This window comes from Tursiops truncatus, chromosome 10 (assembly GCF_011762595.2).
Source record: "Tursiops truncatus isolate mTurTru1 chromosome 10, mTurTru1.mat.Y, whole genome shotgun sequence".
NCBI lineage: Eukaryota > Metazoa > Chordata > Mammalia > Artiodactyla > Delphinidae > Tursiops > Tursiops truncatus.
The window spans coordinates 83,698,259-83,717,913 of record NC_047043.1 but is presented as its reverse complement, the minus strand read 5'-3'; the positions used below and the strand labels follow the sequence as shown (position 1 = coordinate 83,717,913).

General features: G+C 38.3%; 1 protein-coding gene across 7 annotated transcripts in view; it reads left to right on the top strand.

The window, feature by feature from the left end:
- FOXP1 (forkhead box P1) overlaps positions 1-19,655 on the top strand; it is a 501,131-nt gene that overhangs the window by 137,450 nt on the left and 344,026 nt on the right. The window contains exon 1 of one of the 7 annotated variants that reach the window (XM_073787563.1): positions 13,449-13,467. The exons of the other annotated variants lie outside the window; for them this stretch is intronic. The gene's annotated coding sequence lies outside the window, so the exon portion shown is untranslated. Of the gene's footprint in view, positions 1-13,448; positions 13,468-19,655 lie in introns of those variants that run through there. 7 annotated transcript variants of the gene reach the window in all.

Here is a 19,655-nt window from a genome sequence, read left to right as displayed (position 1 = left end):
AAATAAAGTCTAGAGTCTGGTTAACAGCAATGTACCAGTGCCATTTTCCTTGTTCTGATAATGTACTACAGCTGTGTAAAAGGTCATCATTGGGGGAAGCTAGATGAAGGGTATATAGGACTCGGTGCTATATTTGCAACTTCCTGTAAGTCTGTAATTAATTAAAAATGAAATTTTTTTCAAAATGGCAGATTTTACACTTGAGTCAAGGTCTCTTTGCTTTTGAAATCCAGATTATTCACCGTTATGTCTTCATAGATCGTTTGACCAGCAAGAAGATGGCCTTTGCTCCACTACCTTTCTAGGTTAAGAGTTTCAGGTTACCCAGACCATTTTGTGTGGGCTCCCATAACTCAGTGTAGTTTTAGGAGCCAGAATTCATCCTTGACTTTCTTGCTTCCTTATCACATTCCTCCTTTCCCTCCCCCAATCCCAAAGTCATCCACTCTGATCTTGATAGAGACAGTGGAGATCATTTATCTTGTCATTGGAATCTTTCAGTAAATGCTTTGCTGAGGAGAGGTGGTCTGACACTTTTAATGAGTTTCAGAGTAGATTTGTAATTCCTGATGTGTACATGGAAATGCATATGGACATCTAGAAAGGAGTATGGCAATAGTAAGCCAAAAATTTACCAGCTTACAGCATGTAAATATCTTAAGCCATGGAAAACTTACATTCACAATGCTAATTATTTTTGCAGCTGAAAAACTACTAGAGTGAAATTCAGAAAACCGAAGTTTTAAAGCTATATCTTCTGCTAACTTGTTATGTGATCTCAGTTTCTTCATTTAGGAAATTAGAAGAGAATCATGTTCTACCAAAAACTTCCACATATAAGTAACTTTGTGACATTCTGTTTGACACAACTTCAAAGTTGTATCTTTACTGAGTTAAAAATGATTGCTGTGAAAGTTGCTTAGTCTTTTTTTTTCTTTTTCTTTTTAAAAGATTTTTTATGCAGCAGGTTCTTATTAGTTATCTATTGTTGCTTAGTCTTATGACTGGAGAATCAAGTTCCAGAATATATTGGTGGATTTAACCAATTGATTAACTCAAATAAGTATTTGAGATCTTTCTTCTTTTCTAACATAGGTGTTTACAGCTATAAATTTCCCTCTGAGCACTGCTTTACCTGTATCTTATAAGTTTTGGTATGGTATGTCATTACTTTCATTCATCTCCAAATATTTTCTAATTTATTTTGTGGTTTCTTTATTCCCATTGGTTATTTAGGCATATGTTGTTTAATTTCCACATTTGTGAGTTTTCTAAATTTCTTTTTATTACTGGTTTCCAATCCATTCTGTTGTAATTGGAGCACGTACTTTGTTTTATTTCAGTCCTTTGAAATTTATTGAGGTCTGTTTTATGGCCTAGCCTATGATTTGTCCTGGAGAATGTCCCATGTGTGCTTGAGAAGAGTGCATATTCTGTTGTTGCTGATGGGTGGGACTTTCTATAGATATCTGCTAGGTCTGTTTGATTCTTAGTGTTGTTCATGTCTTCTGTTTTTTGTTGATCTTCTGCCTAGTTCTGTCCATTATTGTCAGTAGGGTATTGAAGTCTCCAACTACTAGTGTTGAATGGTCTGTTTCTCACTTCAGTTCTGTTAGGTTTTGCTTCATGTATTTCAGGACTCTGTTTTTAGGTGAAGACTTTCTTAAAAAGAGAGCATTCTTGTTGTGTCACCTGCTTTCAGGACTTCATTCAGTCTTAAGGTTTAAAAATTACACACACTGATGAAAAAGCTTAGTTTTATAATGGGGCAACTTTCTGACACTGATGGAGACATTTAGGCCACATTTACATTGGTAAAGAGAAGTGAAGGATGGATAGCTTTTTTATCCCATGCATTTTATTACTGTAGGCGACCAGTAGGGTCCAACTGAGGCCAAACCAACATTGTCTTGGATAGCAGGCTGATGGGGGCTTTGACTTACCCAGATGTAAATCAGTGTTGCATTTCTGTTTTTCACTTACTCTGTGTAGACATGGACTAACTCAATACAAACATGTTTCATGGCAAAAATATGCTTTTTTTTAGCAAAAAAGAATAAAATGCCATTTTCTCCTTGTTGCTAAACCTATGACTCTGTAGCTCTTTCTGTGTGTAGGTCACATGGCAAACTGCAGGTGCATCTGTCATACAGAAATTGCTTTTCCCCCCAAATACAGAAATGTGAAATAAACCAATTTGGGCACAAGTAGTGTATGCTAGATTTACTTAGTATCTATCACACAGCTCCCTGCACTCACTGTATTAGGACTAATCAAAGAGTTAGAACTGCCTAGTTTCGGCAGAAATGCATATACAGCTTCTACTTAGTCAGTGATACTACTGAGTGATTGTTTTTGCTAACAATATTATGGCCAAATATATAATTTTTTTCTTTTCAGGAGTACTATAAATTTGTTCTAGACATATGTCAGTGGGAAAGCAGGGGTGGGGTAATACTCACGTGTACACACATCCATACATTTAGACATAAATAGGTCATTTTCACTGAATAAAAGTTTTAAAAGTCATTTCTTTATTTCTTTACCCATTTTATTATCCTTATCCACATTTTGGTGTTTAATCCATGAGCGATGAAGTAGTTTAGTGGTGATTTTAAATTCCCTATGAACGAATATAGTTTTTCAGAAGAGATTTTGCATTTAAGTTAAAAACCATTTTCTTTTCCTGTCATCTCTGTGAATAGTGCTTAGAGTTGATTGTTAGTGGAGGAAACCATGTGGTTCTGTTTCTGAACTTTCTCTGAGAAAGGAATTATTGTCTTTGTCATTTTGTTTCCACGTGTGACCTCCTTACCTGCTGGGTTTCCCAACAGCTGTCAGCTAACTACTCTAGCACCATACTGTTACCTGCTTCCTGGTTCACAAATATGAAGTAAACAGAAAATCTTGCTAATTTGAGCCCAGTAGGAACCTTAACACTGTAATGAGGGACTGATTTTGAAAGCAGACAGACATAGCTCACAAGATTAGAGCCAAATTTTTAAATGATCTTAAATAACTAATTGAAAGTAAGAGTGGTACTTAAGAAAGAGGTGAGATACTGACACATGGAGGAATTAACAAACGGGAGAGAAGAATCCTCATGGAGTCTTAGTGATTATGCAGTCTTCCTTGGGTTGCCCCTGATGTTAATCTAAGTGTGGGAATGATAATGTACCTTAGAGGACAGGTTTGTGGTTGAAAGGCTCTTGATAGATTTTGACAAATTAAACAGTGGTAAAGATGTTTGGAAGTTATCCAGGTCCTTACTATTATTTATGTCAGTGAACTAGAAATCAGTGGTTAATTTGCAGTTCTTGTAATTTTTATGATACTCCTGTTGTTGTAAATTTAGCCGTGTGAGGCATCAACTCAGCGGGTTACATTTTATGTTGTCAGCTACCTTTTGACATCATAATAGATTTCAGTTGCCAAATCTTTCTCGATAGAATAAATGTAAAAGAGAGCTGCACAGAATATTTGGATCATATCCAGATACAAGTAAACGTGTGATGGACTTTCTGAGATTAAAAGGCTCAGATTGGAATGGAGGGGGAAGGAATGACACCCTGTTGATTTGGGATTTTCTTCTTTTTCTTATTATTTGCCCTTAACCCATTCTAGATCATGTTCTAGTTACGCATCCTTTATCTTGGCTCAAAGCTAGCCTGCTCTTTGCTGTGTGGTCCCTTGTATGATAACCAAAGTATAATTTGAAGTTACTGATTTTCTGCACCTGTTAACTGTTAATGCCTCTTTGTGCCCTTTTTATTGCACTGGATCACAGGTTCCACAGTCTTGTGTTTTTTTCCTCATTGTTTTAGCATCTGTTACATTATTTTAAAGAAAATATTTACATTCTCTCTGGATAATTAAAGACTCGATTGGAATCGTATTTCGTAGCTGGGATGTTTCTTTCCTCCCTCCCTTTTCTCTAGTTTATTCAGAATGCCTCCTTTATAATTATACTCTTCTATAGCACTGTCCCTTGAGCTGCTGACAACTCAGGAGGGTTGAGGATTGAGTTGAGAGGATTAGTGGACACCACTGCCTTTTAATACATTTGTTCTCTGAGAGTCTCTATTTTGACCTCGGAATGATTTCTTTTTCGGCTCTCTGCTCTATTATGTCACGTATTTTTGTAGATGTCACTTTGATCTCTGGGAACGTCTAGCCTCCCATTTCTCTGATGTCATTTGCTCTGCTTGAAAACTTGTTATGACGCTATTGGCCAGGCTGTCATTTTGCCCTTTCATACACCTCCTTCGAATCTCTTCAGAGGAACTTCCTCCTTCATCCTTACTGTGAGCTCAACAGTCGTACAGAGGTATGATGTCGTTGACCTAAGGATCTCCAGCCCGGTGGAAGGAGCGCTTCCTTGTCCTTCATCTGTGTAATTGGGTTATATATCTTAAGTGCCTTGTTTGGAGTGTCCATTTGGCAAGAACTCTACTACTGTATTTGGCCGTAGCCTTGCCTGCTCCTGATGTCTAATAAATGTTTAATGATAATTGAAATGATCAGTTCTCAGTCCACAGTGGAGAAGAGCTTATTAACCTTTTCTAGGCACGACTACGTTGTCCTTGAGATGGACGTTTCTTGTATTGTGTACTAGCAACTTTAAGTCAGATCCATTGCACTTGCAGGGTTCCTGCCCCTTAATGCCGTAAAATGATTTCACAGTATTCGTCTCTCTTCTGGAAGGTGTACACCCTTGGCCATTGCTTCAAAGAATAGCCAGTATTATTGTATTCAAGATAAATTCAAATAAATGCAATTGTGTAATGTATTGCGGGGGCATGCACTTTGAAAGTTTCATTATAAAGTAAAAAAAAACAATTACAGAAAACCACACGCACACACAAACTGATTCTGTACAGTGTGTTCTATTTTCTGCACTGTCTAAAAGGAAGCCACTGTCGACTGAGTATTTGAAATCTGACTAGGGATGACTGAGAAGCTAAATTTAAGTTATTTCATTTTAGTTAGTTTATACTGTAATAGCCACATGTGGCTAGTGGCTGCTGTATTGGACGTTTACATATATGTATATATTTATATGTCAGTTGTGTTATGGTGGATGTCTTTGTAACAACCATTCAAGTCAAGAAATCGAACTTTGCCAGCCACCCAGAAACCCCTCAAGTGCCTGATCCCACTCACAGCCCCTTCCAAGAGTGACCAGTACTTCTGTAGTAATTATTTCCCTTTGTTTCATTATTACTTTATTACCTACATGTGGATCCTTAGACATGGTAGTTGAGTATTGCCCATTAAAAAAAAATTATATGTCTTTTAAGTTTCTTAATTTACAAGTTTCCCCTCTATTTCTTTCTTTTCTTTACACTTCTCCTTTTGGAGAACCCTGGCCGCATGAGCTGCAGAGGTTTCAAGAGCCTGGATTTGTATGATTGCATCCTCAGCTCACATGTTCCTTTGCCCTCTCTATTTCCTGCAAATTCGCAGTTGGGTCCAGAGGCTTCTGTTTGATCCCTTTGGCAAGACTCTTAAGTGATATTGTGTTCTTTCATTCAGGAGGGACATAATACTTTATTGTCTTCCTTTTTGTGATGTTAGTAGCCATTAATGCTCACTGGCTAGATCCATTAATTCCCTGGGAGTTGCAAAATGGTGATGTTCTAATTCCGCTGTTTATTAACTGGAATACTTTTGTAATTTTTCTGTTCAGCTACTCCTTGGTTACCCAATGGAAGCGTTCTTATAAGAGATACAGGAAAAATGCCTGTTTTTTCCCAATGTTTACCAGTTTTCAAAATAATGGATTAGTTCCGTATCCTCCTCTGAAAGCAACCAGTAAATTTTAATATGTTTCTGCGTCATGTAAACGTTGGTTAGTTGGTTAGTTTGGTTGGTTAGTTTCAGTCCATTAAATTCCTTATTTTTTATTGAAGATCACATTGTCCATCTTTGATGATGGGACTTCTTTACATTGGCTCCTCGATCCTCCTGAGATGATCCTACTGGTCTTTCATTGCTTCTTTGCTTACCGCTCTGATGAGATGCTTCAGACTCACCTTGAACATTTCTTGCCTGAGGACTGACATAGGATATTTGCCCAAAAAAGCTTGGATTCTCTTAGTGGAAATTTGTGTTTCAAGACAATTATCATACTGCTAACTGTGCTTATTGTTGTTGGATTGCTCATTATGTCTAGGCCTCATGAATTCGACTGATTATTTCCACTTCATATTCATGATTAGAGGGCTTTTAGTTAGCTTCTTATCTGGTACATAGGTATGTATCTCCTTTCTACTATGGTGAGGATCCCAGTTCTTGGGAATATGGGAGCTGATAGAATTAAAATACTCCATAATTACTAATTTGCATATTTATCCACCTCATACGTGCAACAGTCTCAGAATAACAATGCTAATACTACAGTCTCCAATTATGATTACCAAGAAGTTAAACATCTTACTACATATACTATTACTAATCTTTATTATTTTTCAATGGCTTACTACGTCTGTCTTTTCAGAGCATATAGCCATTTATACTGTACTTTCCCCTTTTATCACATTTTAGTCTTAGTTCTATAAGTAAGTATATTCAGAGCTCAACACTAGTTCTTATGTTAATGTCTTTGATCATTTTGTCAAAAGCTCATTTTCTATTAGATTTCTCAGAAGGGCTCCTGGGAAATACATTACCTGAATTTGGGCATTTTGGCGACAGTTTGCTGCTCCATTTAAATTTAAAAAGCAGTTTTTGCTAGCTGCAAAATTGTTGGTACATATTTTTTTCTTTAAGTACCTTGGCTGTGTTACTCCGTTTTCTTCTGGCTTAAGTCTTAAGTCCAGAAATTTTACTAGACTCTGTCTTGGTGTTGATCATTTGGGTACAGTATGCTCAAGTATCCAGTGACCTCTTTCAACATCTAGTCCCAAGTTGTTTTTTTTTAATTTCAGGAAAGTTTCTTTGAATATAGTTTTAGGTATCTGGACAGGTCCCTTCCTTTTATTTCATTTTTAGGGATTCCTATTCTCCATATGTTGGATCTTCTTTACCTAACTTAAATATTTGACATTTTCTTTCTTTTGTCTTTATCTTTATTTCTTCTTGATTTTTAATTTTCTCCTCGTTTTTTTTAACCTTCTAGCCTTTTAACTTTTTACTAACTTTTACTAACTAGCTTTTTTACTAACTTTTAACTAACTTTTTAACTTTTTTTTTTTTTTTTTGTGGTATGTGGGCCTCTCACTGTTGTGGCCTCTCCCGTCGCGGAGCACAGGCTTCAGACACGCAGGCTCAGAGGCCATGGCTCACGGGCCCAGCCACTCCGTGGCATGTGGGATCTTCCCGGACTGGGGCACGAACCCGTGTCCCCTGCATCGGCAGGCAGACTCTCAACCACTGCACCACCAGGAAAGCCCCCTTCTAGCACTTTTAAGGCATTATTTGTTGTATTCATTTACTCTTGTGTCCTCTTAGTATATTCCTCATTATGCCAATGATGTTTTCTTTTTTCCTCAGGTCCATTCTTTCTTCCTTCATTTCTCAGTTTTTCTAATTCTGATTTATGTTATTCTTTCATGCCTTATTTCATATTCTTAATGTCTTCTAGCTCATTTTAAAATAATAGGTTACAGTTTGGGTCTGCTGTATGACATATCTTTCTGATGTGTGCTTTCATTTTCTGTAGGGTGTTATTCTTTTTCCCTTTTTCCCTCTTATAATTTTGTGTAGTGTTTGATCTGAAAACTTTTTCTGTTGCCCATTTTTATGTATAAGTTGTTTTTCTGAACTTTTGATAGGGAGGCTTGATTTAGATAGCTCTTCTAACTTCCTAGAGCTCCCTCTTCTTGTCTGCTTTCAACTGCTAGGCTACTGGCCTGCTTTTTAAAATATCTACACAATCTTCTCCTTCCCCACTTTTTTTGAACCTTCTCTTTCTTTCCTCTTGATTTTCTCTGTCCTTTTCAATTTTGATTCTTCTATTTCCAGCAGGTTTTCCTCATTGTGGGTCCTGTCCTGGAGTGGAGTCCTGGCAGATCAGTTTTGAGAGATTAACTGCACTAGACTACACCAGACTCTGCAGGGTTTCTTAATGTGAGCCCTGTGTACTGTGTCTTTTTTAGAATGGGAAAAATTCCTCCCAGGTTCATCTGCTGTTTTAAATTGATTCATCACACTTTTTCATTTAATACTTACTGAAATTTGGGGAGTTTCTTTCTCAGGCCCTTCAGTTGCCCTGCTGTATCCCTCTGCTCCTTTCTGTGTACATGCAACTAACCTGCAGCAATTGTGGTTGGTATTGGTATTTTCCAACACCTGTTGGTACTTTGGTGCTTGAGGCAATACCTAGTCACCTAGTTTTGTTGTAAATTTGTCCAACAAACAATTGTTTTTTGGTTTGGTTTTTGGTCTTGTTCTCAGGTTGTTCTGTTTTTATGAGGGGATTTGGAAAGATTCAAATGCTATGCTTTCACCTCTGCCTCTAATTTTTTTTTTGTTAAATGTATTAGCTTAAATACATTTTAAAAAACTAAAATTCAGTTTTTAAAAATTTCACCATTTCTTCCAGCACCTACCCCACGGCAAGCACTAATCTGTTCTCTGTATCTATGAATTTGTTTAAAAATTTAGATTCCATATGGAAGAGAAGTTGTATGGTATTTGTCTTTCTTTGTCTGACTTATTTCACTTAGCTTAACGCCCTTGAGTTCCATCCATGTTCTCACAAATGGCAAGATTTCATTATTTTTTATGGCTGAATAATGTTCCATTGTATATATGTACCACAGTTTCTTTATCTATTTATCCATCAGTGGACATTTAGGTTGTTTCCATGTCTTGACTATTGCAAATAATGCTACAATGAACATGGGGGTGCATGTATCTTGTCAAATCAGTGTTTTCATTTTTTTAAATAAATACCCAGAAGTAGAATTGCTAGATCATATGGTAGTTCTATCTTTAATTTTTTGAGGAACCTCCACACTATTTTCCATAGTGGATGCCCCAGTTTACTTTCCTACCAAGAGTCCACAAATGTTACTTTTTCTCCACATCTTCTCCAAGGCTTGTCATTTCTAGTCTTTTTCACAATAGCCATTCTGACAGGCATGAGGTGGTATCTCATTGTGGTTTTGATATGCGTTTCCCTGATGATTAGTCATGTTGAACATCTGTTTTGTACCTGTTGGCCATCTGTATGTCTTCTGTTAAAAAATGTTTATTCAGATATTCTGCCCATTTTTAACTGGGTTGTTTGGTTTTTCTTATGTTGAGTTGTATGAGTCCTTTAAATATGTTGGATATTAGCCCCTTATCAGATATTTGACTTGCAGATATTTTCTTCCATTCAGCAGGTTGCCTTTTCATTTTGTTGATGGTTTCCTTCACTGTGCAGAAGCTTTTTAGTTAGATGTAGTTCCACTTGTTTATTTTTGCTTTGCTGCTTTTGCTTTTGATATCAGTTCAGAAAATCATCACCAAGACCTATGTTACTACCTATGTTTACTTCTAGAAGTTTTTTTGGTTTCAGGTCTTACGTGCAGGTCCTTAATCCATTTTGAGTCAATTTTTGTGGATGATATAAGATAGTTGTCCAGTTTCATTCTTTTGCACGTGTCAAGTTATCCCAGCACCACTTATTGAAGAGACTGTCCTTTCTCCATTGTATGTTCTTGACTCATTTGTCATAAATGAATTGACTTACATGCCTGTGTTTATTTCTGGGTCCTCTTTTCTGTTCCATTGGTCTGTGTGTCTGTTCTTTTGCCAATACCATACTATTTTAATTACTATGGCTATCTAATATAGTTTGAAATCAGTGAGTGTGATGCCTCCAGCTTTGTTCTTCTTTCTCAAGATTGCTGTGACTATTCAGTCTTTTATGGTTACATAGAAATTTTAGAATTGTTTGTTCTATTTCTGTGGAAAATTTCATTGAAATCTTGATAGGGGGTGCACTAAATCTGTATTTTGTTTTGGGTAGTATGGACATTCAGTATTAATTCTTCCAGTCCACTAGCCCTGAATATCTTTCCATTTATTTGTGTCATGTTCAGTTTCTGTCACTAATGTCTTCTAGTATTTAAATGTACAAGTCTTGCACCTCATTGGATAAATTTATTCCTAGGTATTTTATTACTTTTGGTGCAACTGTAAATGGAATTGTTTTTTAAATTTCTCTTTCTGATAGTTCGTTATTAGTGTATAGAAATGCAACAGATTTTTGAATATTGATTTTGTATTTTGCAACTTTACTGAATTTATTAGTTCTCATAATTTTTGATGGGGTCTTTAAGGTTTTCTATATGTAATATCATGTCATCTGCAAATAGTGATGGTTTTACTTTTTCCTTTCCAATGTGGATACCTTTTATTTATTTTTCTTGCCCAATTGTGCTGACTAGGACTTCCAACACTATGTTGAATAAAACTGCTGAGAGTGGGCAACCTTGTGTTTTTCCTGATCTTAGAGGAAAAGCTCTCAGCTTTTCACCGTTGAGTATGCTGTCACCTGTGGGCTTATCATAGTTGGCCATTATTATGTTGACTTATGTTCCCTTTATACCCACTTTGTTGAGAGTTTTTGTCATGAATGCATACTGAATTTTGTCAAATGCATGTTTTGCATGTATTGAGATGATAATATGAGTTTTATTCTTCATTTTGTAGTGTATCACATTGACTTGTGGACGTTGAACCATACTTGCGTCCTCTGAAAAAATCCCATGTGATCATGGTGGGATCCCTTTAATGTATTGTTGAATTTGGCTTGTTAATATTTTGATGGAGATTTTTTGCATTTTTGTTCATCAGCCATATTAGCCTATAATTTTCTTTTCTTTTGACATCCTTGTATGTTTTCAGTATCTGGGTAATTGTGGCCTCATAAGATGAGTTTGGAAGGGTTCCCTCGTCTTCTGTTTTTTGGAAGAGTTTGAGAAGGATTGGTATTAATTCTTCTGTGAGTGTTTGGTAGAATTCACCAGTGAAGCCAGTACGTCCTGGACTTTATTTGCTGGGAGGTATTTGATTACTGCTTCAATCTCCTTATTAGTAACCAGTCTGTTCAGAATTTGTTTCTTCATGATTTAGTCTTGATAGTTTATACGTTTCTAGGAATTTATGTGTTTGTTGTAGTATTCCAATCTGTGTATAATTGTTCATAGTATTCTCTTAGAATTCTTTGTATTTCTGTGGTATCGTTTGTAACATCTTTTTCATTTCTGATTTTGAGTCCTCTCTTTTTTTTCTTGGTGAGCCTAGCTAAAAATTTGACATTTTTTTTTTTATCTTTTCAAAGATCTAGCTCTTTGTTTGATTGACCTTTTCTGTTGTCTTTTAAATCTGTATTTCATTTACTTCTGCTCTAGTTTTTTAAATTTTCTTCTTACTACTAACTTTGGGCTTCAGTTCTTCTTCTTGTTCTTTGAGGTATACAGTTAGGCTGTTCGAGACTTTTCTTATTTATTGAGATAGGAATTTATTGCTATGAACTTTCCTCTTAGAACTGCTTTTGCTGCATTTCATAAATTTTGGTATGTTTCATTTCCATTTTCATTTGTGTCAAGGTATTTTTAATTTCTTTTTTGATTTCTTCTTTGAGCTGTTGGTTGTTCAGTGAGATGGTGTATAATCTCCATATACTTATGAATTTTCCAGTTTATTTCATGTAAGTAACTTCTAGTTTTATACCATTATAGTTGGTAAAGATGCTTGATATGATTTAAATCCTTTTAAATTTATCAAGACTTATTTTGTGGCTTAACATATGATCTGTCTTGGAAAATATCCCATATACGCTTGGGAAGAATGTGTATTGTTTTGCTTTTGGATGGAATGTTCTATAAGTATCTCTTAAGTCCATCTGCTCTAATGTGTCATTTAAGGTCAATGTTTCCTAATTGATTTTCTGTTTGAATAATCTATCCCTTGATGAAAGTAGAGTATTTAAGTCCCCTGCTAATACTGTGTTGCTGTCTATTCTGTTGCTGTCTGTTAATGTCAGCTTTATATGCTTAGGTGCTCCTGTATTGGGTGCATAAAAGTTGACAAATTTTATATCTTCTCATTGGATTCACTACTTTATCCTTATGCAGTGCCCTTCTTTGTCTCTTACTTTAGTCTTTGCTTATAGTTTCTCAAGCTTTCTTTTGGTGTCCGTTTGCATGGAATATCTTTTCCATCCTGTCACTTTCAGTCTGTGTGTGTCTTACATCTAAAGTGAGTCTCTTGTAGGCATCATATAGATGGATCCTGTTTTTTTTTTAATCCATTTAGCCACTCTGTTTTTTGTTTGGAGAATTAATTTGTTTACATTCAAAGTAGTTATAGGTATGTGCTTATTGTCATTTTGTTAATTGTTTTCTGGCTGCTTTTGTAGTTCCTGATGTCTCATGCCCTAGGGCAGCTTTGTGTTGTGACATTTAATAGGATCTAGACTTTGTGAAAGGAGATTGCAGTGTTTGGTTAGGTCAAGCATTCCAACTGTTTCAACCATTGCAGCCAAGTGGATCGATTAAGTCATGTTGCAGCTGATCAGAGAAACCCAGTCAGCAGCAGGTGGAGGATACTGAGAACCAAATGGAGCCAATGTGGCCATTCCAAAACTGTCAGAGCTTTTGGCCAGTATGATAACTACCATGATTAGCAGGAAACAGGGTTACGTATTTCCCGCTCTCACACCCTCACTGTTCTGTGGTAAGTTGCCCTGAAGGCATGTCTCAGCCAGAATTCTGCCATATAGGCAGAGGTGTGTCAGGGAGCATGCCCAGAAAAGTCATACAACTTACTCCATGGGAAAGGTATGAGGAGAAAGTAATACTATTTTGGTGGAAGAACTAGCCAACTTCCTAGCTGGAAGGTGACAGGGTTCTCTCGTCATACCAGATGAGATCTAGATTCCAAGTACAGTTCTCAAGGTATGAGGCTGCTGGGCTCCTTGGCACTCACAATCTTTTCAGCTGATCATGTGTCTTGAACACTACTCAGTTCATCAATGAAAAATAATTCCAAACATCTCTAATGCTAGTGAACAGACTTTGTGGTATAATTTTAGATAACGATGTTTGAGGTACCTGTATGATCTTCTCTCGTGGAGAGAAAGTTGGGAGAATATCCTGGGTGGATATTCCTGATTCAGCAAAATGTTTCTGTATCCTGGTGATAAAAATATAAACACACATGTGCACCAGATTTTGAAAGAGCTGATTATCAAAACAAGTGAGAATTAGATTAGAGGGACTTTGAGATTCAGATACAGTTGTCATCAGTAAACACACACGTGCATGTGTACACACTTATATATGATAGAATTGAACTTCCCTTTACAGCAGACCATTTGTTCTGTTTATAACTTCGAGAAATTGATTGGTCAGATTTCATGATTCGTGGGTACCTATTTAAACATAGTTCCGTTCTCTTGCAGTTGGCCGACTGAGGAAGGAAAGCAAGTGATCTTTATGTTGCAGCTGGGAAACCTATCTCAGTACAGTGAGTCTGTTTCTCTACTCTCCTTGAAGTGACAGCAATGCTGTCACTTCTTCCCTTTCAACTCTTCCTCCCATAAGGAGGAGTCGGCCCTTAAAAGCATTTCTGAAGGCATCTTTTCTCTTCTCACCTCTGGTTTGGTCTTTACCTGCTTTTGTTCAGTATTGGCCTGTGGCCTCCAAGTTTGGGAGGCAGCATAACATGGTGGTTGAGACACTGGATTCTAGAAAAGACAATGGGATTCAAATCCACGCCACACCATTTATTAGCTGTATGAGTTGGGCCTCATTCTCCTGCAGGACCTTCACTTCCTCATCTGTTAAATGGGAATAAGAACAGTGTAGTGCTGGGACATATTAAGTGTTGCTTTCTAATTATCCTTCTCTTCCTGCTTCTGCTGTTACTAGGGTGGGTTTATCACCTCTTTCCACCCTTCCCCTGGGTCTCTCCAGACTTAGAGTTCATTCCCTTCCTGTACCAGACAGCCTCGTACAACCCAGCTTCCCCAACTCCTGCATCCTTTGTTTTCTCCTTTTCTCTCAACTGCTCGTATTTAGGAATTGGCTTAAAATTTATCCCAATATTTACCCACTTAAGACACATACCTAGTGAGCATGACAAGAAAGCCTTTCTTGAGGCAGGTAATTTAAAGAGGAAGCTTTTGTTGCTTTTTCCTTAGACAAACTGAAATCGTGTGCTAAAGTACCTGGCTTCAAATTCTCCCTTTACTCTTTTCCGTTCTTTGAAAACACATTCTCCCCTCGTGAATAACTGTTACAAGTTTTGTGTTACAAGCCAGAGCGCCATCACCTCCCCTCTGCCATCACGATCATCATAGGGTGAACTGGAAACCCACATTGTGACCGGGTGTTTTGGGGTATCATTGGAAGCTGTATTGTAGTTATTATTGAATTGTTGTTTTCCACCTGGGCTTCTTTCTGTGCTTCTACTCATGGATTTCTCCCCCCTTGAGTCCATTGGGTAGTACAGAACAACCTTCTTGAATACAGACTCCTGCTTAGCAGTGCCTCTCCTTTGTTACTGGTTTTAAGGTGATCTGGTAGCAGAAGATCCCATTTCATTATGCTTTGAAGATGAGGGTAACGGTATATTCCATGTACGGTTGGCCTCTTCCTGCTAACGTGTGCCAGATTGCTTAGTGCTTCACATTAAACAACAACAACAACAACAGTATAATAAAAAGAGAAGGGTCCCCCCCCCGCCGTTTGAAAGCAAGAAATAGAGCGATATTGCTAAATAAAGTACTTTTCTATTTTGAATACACTGAGGGGTATTGGCTGCTGTCAGCAGGATATAAATCATCACATTCCTATCTCGAAGTGTTAAAGTCCACCTGATATTTGGTACACAAAGAATTCATTTATCAGGGGTGCTCTTCTCCATTGAAACCCCACACAGATGTTTCATGAAACTTAATGTATTTTGTGGGAGATGTTATTATAGGCACTAGGTGTAAAGGTAGCTATGAGTCGTAGGCTGGTGCCATTGGTCTGACGCTCTTACACTAAACCCTGTTGTCTGATCTGACACAGGGCCTTCTTTCCTGCTTTATGAATGCTTTATGTTTGCTGAAGTGAAAATCACAGAGGATGGTACACTTTGGGGCCAGGGCACAGTCTGACAGCCTCAGGCCTGTTGGGTTTGTGTTGGTCGCCAGCACTTAAATATCAAGAGATTATACCTGAAGCAGTCTGGGATTCTGGGTTTTGTGAAAAAAGTGAAATAACACTGGATCCGCAGTGGAGCGGCTGCCCCCTTTAGCTGGGGCGTGGGCTAGAGTTTGTCATTCTCCTCTGGGCTGTTTTACTCATTAATGTGATCCTCTGTCCCTTTAGGCACTGGAATTTGCAACCCCTTACTTCAGCACTGCAAAGGAAAAACAAAAAAAAAATTGGTATTCAGGACTAAACAATATGTTGAGTGTGTCTTTTTGACAGATTTCTGACAAAAGGAAATACGCTTACGTAACTTTCTTGAAATCTGTTTAATTTGTATGTATACAATCTCAGGAATATATAACATTTCTGGAATATAAATGTTATAGAAATGAGTGCATATATAAATGCTAGAAGGTATTATAAATTATATGTATAATTTCTGCTCTTCAGAATGTAATGTATCTGTGGAATATTCAAACTGGAAGGACCCCTTGCGAGCGTCTAGTTCTAGTTCAGCCCTCTCCTTTGAGTGTTAAGAAATTGAATCCCAGACCCAGAGAGTCTAATGATTTGTTCAAGGCCGTACAGCCAGGAAGTGGTGTTGGGACAGGATGCCTGTGGCCTGTTGGTGATGCCAGGCCGATGGGGGCATTGATGTACAGTGTGGAATAGATGGGGATAGAGCAGAACTTGAAAAGTGCATGTCTTTTCTGTTCTTGAAGGTTATTCTTCACAGTTCTCTGTGCCCCACTCTCTGGCCTTCTTCTCTAGCAGAATCCAGACTGATATTTCTTCTGACTTCTTGGACTTTTCTACCAGTTGCTCTGCAGAATATACTAGGCAGTGCCTCTCAAACTGAACTAATTGTCACTCTTTCTCTCTTAAACCTGCTCGATATTCTGCACGCTTGATCTTGGTCGTTATTGCCATGGGCTAGAAGTTGTATCGTACTCTATTTTTTCTTCTCTGATTGCTCATATTCTTGGTTTCCAGGTCATATAAATTCTGTCTTTGAAACTTCTTCCCAAATCAGCATTTCTTCTTCATCCTCCCTGTTCCTGTGTTAGGTGAGGTCCCCACCACCTGTTGGTAGGACTGTTGCAGTAGACTTTTCCTCGTACTTCTTCACTCCAGCTTAACTACAATGCCAGTTCTTCGTCATCTGCATTGGTTTTCAACCCTGGCTGCGCTTGAGTCGCTTTGGGATGTTAAGACTTACTGAAGTCTAGGCCCCACGCCCAGAATTGGATATAATTGAGTGAGGGTAGGGACTTTGGCATCAGCATTTTCCGAAACTTTCCAGAGGAGTTGTCGTGTGCATCTCCAGAGGTGACAACCGCTGCATGGTTAGTTTTCTGTAAAGCACGTCCGATAGGTCACTCTTTCTGAATCAAGCCCTGATTCCTACTTTGGCTTGTGAGGCCTCCAGAATTGGATCCTAATCTTCCAAGCCCATCTCCGGCCATTGCTTCCCCATGAACTTAACCAGTCACCAAGACTCGCTGACCTTTCCTGCCTAGCACTCAGAATGCCTCTTGAAGTGCCTTTGCGCTTGTGGTTTGCTCCCCCTGACTCCCCCTTTTTCCTCAAAAAAATTAAAAACTACCTGTCTTTCAAGAATATCATGTCCATTATAAAATCTTTGCTGCTACCAAATCATCCCTTATCACAACGTGTTAGAATTTACCTATATACTTAACCTTCTTGCCCCTGTAACCAGAGCTGATCAATAAAACTTTCTGCAGTGATGCAAGTGCTCTGCGCTTTCCAGTATGGTAGTCGGTACATAACTGGCAGCTACGTGTAGCTGTTCAGCACTCGAAATGGGACTTGTGCCACTGAGGACCTGGATTTTGGTTTTCATTTCATTTTAATTAAAATATCCACATGTGACTACCGACTCCTGTTTGGGACAGCATAGATCTCGACTCTGAGCTCCTCGAGGACAGGGCCAAGTTTCGTTCTTCTTTACTTTCCATGTGGCAGAGTGGTGTCCACCAACGTTTGCTAAGTGACTGGAGAAATAATGTTGGGGTTGGATCAAAAATCACTCTCACCATATATACACTACCAAATGTAAGGTAGATAGCTAGTGGGAAGCAGCCGCATAGCACAGGGAGATCAGCTCGGTGCTTTGTGACCGCCTGGAGGGGTGGGATAGGGAGGGTGGGAGGGAGGGAGACGCAAGCGGGAAGAGATATGGGAATATATGTATATACATAACTGATTCATTTTGTTGCGAAGCTGAAACTAACATAGCATTGTAAAGCAATTATACTCCAATAAAGATGTTAAAAAATAAAAAAAATCACTCTCTTCTCTAGTTTCACACACCTCGACACACACGTAAGCAAGCAAAAGTCCTGCCTGTGAGCCTGACACATTCAGTCATGTTTGACTCCCACAGAGATTTCATGAACCCATTTTACAGATGAAGAAATTGAGGATCAGAGAAGTTAAATGACCCAGCCAGGTCATAATTATGAAAAATAAGATCTGATCACATCTGCCAGTTACCTTTGACTACATTATAAACCACACACTTTTTTTCTTTTTCTTTTTTTATGTCTGTCTTTATTTATTTATATTGTTTCCCTTCACTTTTATACTGGCATACAGCACTGCGTAAGTTTAAGGTGTACAGCATAATGCTGTGACTTACATGCATCATGAAATGATTATCATAATAAGTTTAGTGAACGCCCATCATCTCATAGAGATAAAAATTAAAGAAATTAGAAAAAAAATTTCTCTTATGATGAGAACTCACAGCACTTACTCTCAACAACTTTCACATATAATGTATAGCAGTGATCATTATATTTATCATGTTGTATGTAACATCCGTAGTAGCCAGATGTCTTCTAACTGGAAGTTTGTCCCTTTTGGCTCCCTTAATCCAATTCCCCCTCCCCCACCTACTACACTTTTTTTTTCTCATGGTTTTAGTTCTGGGTCTCTGAAAATATCAGTCCCGCAGAGAATGTTCCGTGGCCTTACTTGTCGTTAATAGCCCACCTGGTCATTTCACATTTCCAGAGGTTGGCTTTTATCCTTTCGTCACTTAAGTGATGCCGTTTCTTGAGTCTGAGGCTGTTGTTGGCTGGCACCAGCTCTCTTGTTTTAACACCAAATCTGCCAAAGATTGCAGTTCACGGCTTTGACCCATCACAGCTCTTTGTTTTACACTGTTTTGAAGACTGCTGCAAAGTTTGCACTGCTAGAGGTGGGATGCGTGATGAAATAATTAAAGCTGAAGTTTAGCAGACCACACATCCAGGAGAGGGAATGGCATTAAGGTTCATCTAAGACCTTAATGTAACATTGTCTTATAACCTGAAAGCTCTTTTTGTGCAGAGTCTAAATTAGGGCGCTCTTAGTAGGGGGAGGGTAATTGCATTTTTGGTGGATAGTGAATTTCAGTTCTTACTTACAAGAAGTCTATTTGATTAAGTCCTTATAGCTTCCTTGCTCATTCTTTTTCCTTTGCAGTGTATTATGAACAGTAAGGTGATTTTACTTCAAGGGAACGTAACGTTTTTTGCTCAGATTATGTCTCAGTCATTCACAGAATTATCAACCATGATTATCAACATTGAATTATCAACATTTCTCGTATCTTCAGAGTTGTGAACAAATACTATGCAGATGCGATCTGCTTGACCTCACCCTGCTGAATGATTTTAGTGGGGAGAGGAATTAAGAAGGAGAAAAGTTGATTTTATGAAGGAACCAAAGAATTGTTGTCATTGACTTTCAATATCAATATCAAGTTGATATTCATCAACTTTATTCTTTGAAGGAGAGATATCAGTTGTAGACCTGAAACTAATATAATGTGTGTCAACTATGCCTCAATAAAAAAAAAAAAAAAACTCGTTTTAAGATATTTGAAGTGGTTTTAATAGAATGGGCATGCAGGTTACCAGGCGAAACTATTGATTAGACACAGCACTGTTATAAAATGGAATCACTGCTATATTAGGACAAGCACTGTATGCAAATGGAACCAATAACAGGGGCATAGATCTAAAGAGAGATTAGAGAATGCTTCTTGGAGCGTGTGGCATTTAGGCCCTTGTCACGTGAGACAGGTGAACCCTCTCTAGGAGAAGTAAGGCAGAGTAGTGATCGGTGGTCTGTGTGAAGGCTTGGGGCTGGGAGGGTGCAGGGTGTGTGTTATTATATGTTATTATAGTGTCTATTGATGGTAGACTGAAAGTCCGGGCATAGCAAGAGGTGCAATCAGAAGACCAGGCAGGACCACCAACACAAAGGACCTTCTGAGTACCTTTGCACATTTCACCTTGACTTTCTGGCCCTTAGGAAGCTAAGAACTTTTTTTTTTTTTTTTTGCGGTACGCGGGGCTCTCACTGCTGTGGCCTCTCCCATTGCGGAGCACAGGCTCCAGATGCGCAGGCTCAGCGGCCATGGCTCACGGGCCCGGGAGCTCCGCGGCATGTGGGATCTTCCCGGACCGGGGCACGAACCCGCGTCCCCTGCATCGGCAG